This window comes from Mustela nigripes, chromosome 10 (genome assembly GCF_022355385.1).
Source record: "Mustela nigripes isolate SB6536 chromosome 10, MUSNIG.SB6536, whole genome shotgun sequence".
NCBI lineage: Eukaryota > Metazoa > Chordata > Mammalia > Carnivora > Mustelidae > Mustela > Mustela nigripes.
The window spans coordinates 1,839,790-1,845,927 of NC_081566.1; positions in this window are offsets into that span (position 1 = coordinate 1,839,790).

Below are 6,138 nucleotides of genomic sequence, written 5' to 3' on the forward strand. Positions count from 1 at the left end.
CTCCCGAGACCCGTCGGCGACCCTGAGAGACTCCTGAGTGCAGAGACACAGCTTCTAACCATCCGCACTGGGGATGAGGTTTGCTGCAGTGCTTGCTGCGTAGCCCGTGTGCGTGTGCGTGTGCGTGCGTGTGCGTGCGTGTACGTGTGTGTGTGTGTGTGTGTGTGTGTGTGTGTGTTTAAGGCAATTCTCTTTTCTGGCTTACCCAAAGTTTTTCTTTTTAAGGATCATACATATTTTTTTTTTTTTTTTTTTTTGCAATTTTGAGGTGATAACACGGTGTTTCTCGTGGAATCTATTAGTCTGGTGATTTACAATTAAAGATTTTCTAATGTAGATTAGATTCTGGAATCTAAGGGTAGAATTAGAATCTAAGGGTAGAATAGAATCTAAACCTCACCTGAGCACAGATTATATTGTTTGTTTTCTGCTATATATGGCTTGTGAAAACCAGGTTTAAAATTTGTTCACATATATTCATGATTGATGCTGGACTCTGTTTTTAATTGCAAAGTCTTTATCTGGTTTTTGAACTAAGAATATTTTGGGGGCACTGGGTGGCTCAGTGGGTTAAAGCCTCTGCCTTCGGCTCAGCTCATGATCCCAGGGTCCTGGGATCGAGCCCCGCATCGGGCTCTCTGCTCAGCAGGGAGCCTGCTTCCCCCTCTCTCTGTGCCTGCCTCTCTGCCTACTTGTGATCTCTGTCTGTCAGATAAATAGATAAATAAATCTTTAAAAAAAATGATATTTTGGCCTCACAGGGTAGTTGGGGACTAGTTCACTATTTTGTATCTCTAGAAATTGTTGAACATATGTGGTAAAATCTGGGGTTTCTTTGTTTCCTTGTTTGAAAATTGGTAGAACTCACTTGTAGAACTATCTTAGCCTGATGTTTTCTTTTCTTTTTATTTTTAAAAGATTTTATTTATTTGTTTTAGAGAGAGGAGGAGGGACAGAGGGAGAACTAGAAGCGGACTCCCTGTTGAGCAGAGAGCCTGACCAGGACCCTGGGATCACGACCTGAGCCAAAGTCAGAATCTTAACCGACTGAGCCACCCAGGGACCCCGAGCCTGATGTTTTCTTTGTGATAAGAGTTTTAACTGCAAATTCAAATTTTTAAATGATTATAACAGAGTCTTTCTATTTTGGGGGGTGATAAAGTTCTCAAGTAAATTATTTTTTAGCAAATGTGTTTAAATTGATTATTATCAAATATATTTTTTAAAGCTGTTCTTACTGTTTTTTAATTTTAAAAAATCATCCATGATATCTTTAGATACATATTTTTATACTCCTGATTTTTCATATTTGTGCCATTTTTATTAGATTGTCTACTTATTGATCCTTTTGATCCTATTGTCCTTTGTTTCTCTATATTAATTTCCGCTCTTAAATGTTATTTCCATCTCTTTATTTTCTTATGGCTTATTCTTTCTTCTCTAAATCCCTAAGTTGGATGTTTTAAGTTTTAGCCTTCTCTGCTTGTCTCATATAAGCATTTCTATGATAAATTCTCCTTTACATTTCTTTTGCTGCACCCCACTGTGGCTGGTATGCACTATTTTTTAACATTTCTCAACTGTAAAATTTCAAAATTTTGTTTGTGATTTTTTTTGACTTATGAGTTACTTAACTATATTTAAATTATTAAACATACTGAAATTTTAAAAAAATTATTTTTATTATTAACTCATAAGAAACAGAAGAGGCTTTGATCTTTATGATTCCAGTTCCTAGAAACTAATTGACACTTGTAGTCCAATATATGATTATGTCTGTATGTGTTCCGTAGCTAGTAGAATTGCCTGATGGTTAAGTGAAATGTTCTGTATTCATCCAAAAATCAAGCACCGGTGTATTTGCGTGGGGATTGCTGGTGAATACACAGTGTGATGAAAGTGAAAAGAGTGATTATCTGTAAAGCTGGGCTCTTTACAAAAATTTCACAGCACCTGGTGGCTCAGTGGGCTAAGCATCTGACTTCAGCTCAGGTCATGATCCTAGGATCCTGGGATGGAGCCCCAGGTCTGTCTCCGTGCTCAGCAAGGAGGCTGCTTCTCCCTCTCCCTCTCCTCCCCCTCCGAGCCCCCCCCATGCATGTTCCTGCTCCACATGTGTTGTCTGTCTCTCAAATAAACGAAGTCTCAAAAAAAAAAAAAAAAGGATAAAAAGAAAGAAATTACAGGGTAGGGACAAGCAGTGATTTTTAATCTCTGGGCCTTAACTATCCTTCAGGCAAGAAGTCTTTTTTTTTTTCTTTTCTTTTTTACATCATCCATCCATACATCTGTGTTTTCTGAATTATTGGGTAGTAAAAATAACTACTATCTTGCGATTTTGTATCTTCAATGAGTGTTCCTCATAATAGAAAAATTTGGAAACTAGTCCTGTGGTTTTATGCTTTCTAGAGAGATGCTGATTTCTCTAGGAAGTTCATATAATGTTCCAGAAGTAATTAGCACACCATGCAAGTTATGTGCCCCATCAAACATGCCTTCTGCCTATTAGGTCTAAATCCACGTGAAACAGGATTTAAACCACATAATCGAAATGAGCCCCCCCCCCGTCAGGTATTTTCAGAAACTACTCAGCACTTTGAGACAAGGTTGGCCACCCGGCATCAGGGTCTCTATCCAAATTGCATTTCTGAATCTGAACTCAGATTGCTTTCCTTTAAGGAGTCAGAATTGATTCAAACCCCCATTTTTAAGAGCCTGAGTTTGGGGACTTTTCCTATTTTCGTCTTCACCACTGTCTTTGTGAATCCAAAGCCATTTTGACTGTATCCTTGACTCAATCCTATATGAACAATAAAAGAGATAAGGTTCACCAAGGGGAAATATAACAAAGGAGGGACTTTCCTACAAGTTCTTTGAAAACAAAAAAGAACATTTGCATAAACCATATTTAACCAGAACCTTTGTTTTACGTTTTTCCTTTCTCAATGCTTTGTTGCACTCCTTGCGTTTCCCCTCCCTGTCCCTCCACCCCAGCGAGTCAGAGACCAAAAGCCGTGACCGTGTTTCCCACTGGAATCTTCCTGGCCCCACCCTAATCATCAGGCTGGAGTAATTAGATTTACTGACTAGTCTCCCTGCTTCCGTTTCTCCCCACTCTTAAACCCTTGGACATGTTCATCTTCCCAGAATATCACTGTGGTCCTGTCCCTTTCTTGCTCAAGGGTTCCCAGAAACTCCAGAATAAATTTTGCAAGTTTTCACCTGGGATTTAAAGCTGTTTTGTGCCGTTTTCATTGCTGGTCCTCTGCAAAGCCCATAAAGCCCGTCTGACATCTCTGCCTTCAACGCTTTTGCTTTGGATACTTACCTCACCTTCTGGTTGCTAATTAGACCTCTATCAGGATCTGATTCTACCTACAAATTCTGCTGCCCTTTGCCACGTGGCCCCTGCCTCTCCGAACGGCAGCATCTCCTACTTGTACTCCAATACCCCAGAGCACGTGCTGCCTTGACCTGCAACTAGAGGTGCTTTTTCCTTCCACCCGATGCCCCCTGTGTCCACAGCCTCTGGTAACCTGCCTCGTAAAGTTCTTCTACCTTAGAGCCTTATCCAAAAAAGACAGTTTTCTCCTGATATGGTATGGACTTGGATGTCAAATAAGATAATTGGATGTCAACTAAAATAAACTGAAGATAATCAACTTTACAAATCTCTACCCTACAGTGTCGTCATTATGGCAACTCCGGCTGTTACAACTATTAGTACTAGAAACACTGACACTAGAATTGTGGCTTGGACCAAGCTTCAGCCAAGGTCCTGAGTAGAGCTTAGTTCCAATTAACCTTTCAGGGTCACACAGACAAGGCTCTACTTCATGGAATGCTGACAGCCTGTTAGATAAGACAAGACTGGTGAGGCTAAAGGGAAGTGAAAATCTCATTATTTCTGCTAATAATTTCCCTGTCTTTTGCCATGGGTTACGGGTTGTTTTGGTTCTAGTGACTTTTATTTCCTGAATGGGGCATGTAAACAGGGGGAAGAATCAAGTTGCTAGAGTCGAGACGGGGAAATGTTCAAGGGACTTTGCGGAAAAGACAAAATGAAGAGACAGATGGCAGAGAATAGGGTCTGTGAGGGGAAGAGCATAGACGTCTAAAGGATGACTTTACTAATTCCCACAGTCTGATTTGGATAGGAAGGCTCTTACGGTGACTCACCTGTTTCTCATTAAATCATTATGGAGCTGGTCTGTTTCAGACTGTGTCAAAGAACACAGCACAGTCTTGGGAAGGTCAAGGGTGAAAACTAGGGCATATGTGGGAAGTGTGTGACATTCGGGTGACAGGTTTTTTTATATCAGAGCTAAGGTCATAAAATTAAATATCAATCTAAAGAGAGATTTCCCTAGGAAACTGAATTAATATGGCCCAGGCTCACTGAGCTCTGGTGAACAAATCCAGAGGAATGGGTAATTCTGTGTTTCTTGGACTCCTGTCAATTTCATGAAGGTTGGTATTCTGGTTATGAAGAAAGGGGCTATTTTGTTTACTCTGAAGCACAACTATGTGAGGAATATAATGGTAGCCCCATTTCACAAACAAATCTGAAATCCAGAAAGGTTAATGACTTGTAGGGTCACCCCATAGAGGTAGAGGCAGGATTCCCACCGAGTGGGGCTCCCCAGCCTGTGACTTTCTGTGTCACTCCAGCAAGGGTGCAGGTGCAGAGCTGACCTGTGGTGGGAATTTGAGCGCTGGGTTCCTATTTGACCATAACGGAGGGACCCTCTGGTTTTTAAGCTTAGGACAAGTTCTCAGACCTGCTTCTGCTCAAGCCCATGCATAAGATCCAAAATCCTACACCAAGAAAGCACAGAAGGCAAGATTTTGGTGGAAAGCAATCTAAATTTAAGATTCCATTCACAAAACAAGTTCATACCTGACTCAATCATCGCAATAACCCCGGGAGGTAAAGAAGGCATGTTTCATTATGTTATAGGTAAGGGAACACGAAACTAAGTCTCAGGGAGGCTAAACCCATGGTCTTTGGAAAAATTTATCTTATGAACCCTTATTTACTTTTTATGAATGTTATGAATCTTTATCTAACATATAGCATGACATATTTCCTAGGATCTCATAGTAGCCTTAGGCTCAACTAAGGACTGTGTTTTTTAGTCTAAATATACCTTATTTCCAAGAAATAACACTAGGGCTGCTGTGTGAGTTTGTACAGGTTGTGCACTGTACAACTCTAAGGATGTATCTTAAGCTACATGAATGTAAATAATATAGCCTAGATTCATAGTGTAGAACATAGTGTAGAACATAGTGTAGAATAATATAGCCTAGATTCATAGTGTAGAACATAGTGTAGAACATAGTGGCAACAGCTCATATTGTAAAGCAGGATCTGAGATGCATTTGAGAAAAGAAAATATAAACATTACCAAAAAATCATGACCATAACATGTATAATTTTGTATGAAATTATATATAATTATATATGATTTATTAATTATTAACTAATATTAATTATTAATTAATTATTAATTATATAATTTCATACAAATTATATATAATTTCATATATATATATATATATATATATATATATATATATATATCCAGTAACACCTGGCCATGGGGCAAGACGGGATTTCAACTGGCTTTTACCAGGTCCCTATCCTGTTGGAAGAAGTTAGCCACATTGGATGAGTGTCTGCTTGGGTCATCGCATGCATGGAGAGAGGTCCTGCGGCCACTCCTACCAGCCGCACACTGTTTGCTCCTATACAATCTGTGCCTTTAAGGAAGGTAGTGAAGGACCCCAGGTCAGAATTATACTATAGCCTATAAGTTTTAACATTCTTTTTATAACCAGCTTATGCTAACTGAGAAACTGTAGCTAGCTGACGATAGATAAGGGAGTCAGCAAGCAGCATAACAGGATAACGAATAGCAAAAATCTGTTTAACCCAGCTGTTTCTGGCTTCTGTATAATAATGCTTCTAATGCTGTGTTTAACCCAGCTGTTTCTGGCTTCTGTATAATAATGCTTCTAATGCTTTGCTAAGAAATGAAAAATTGCTTAAACCCTCGTTCGCTGTGTAATCAAATAAAGTTATACCCTTCCCCTGTTAAGAATTTCCCCTATTACTAAGTAAAATTGATAAGG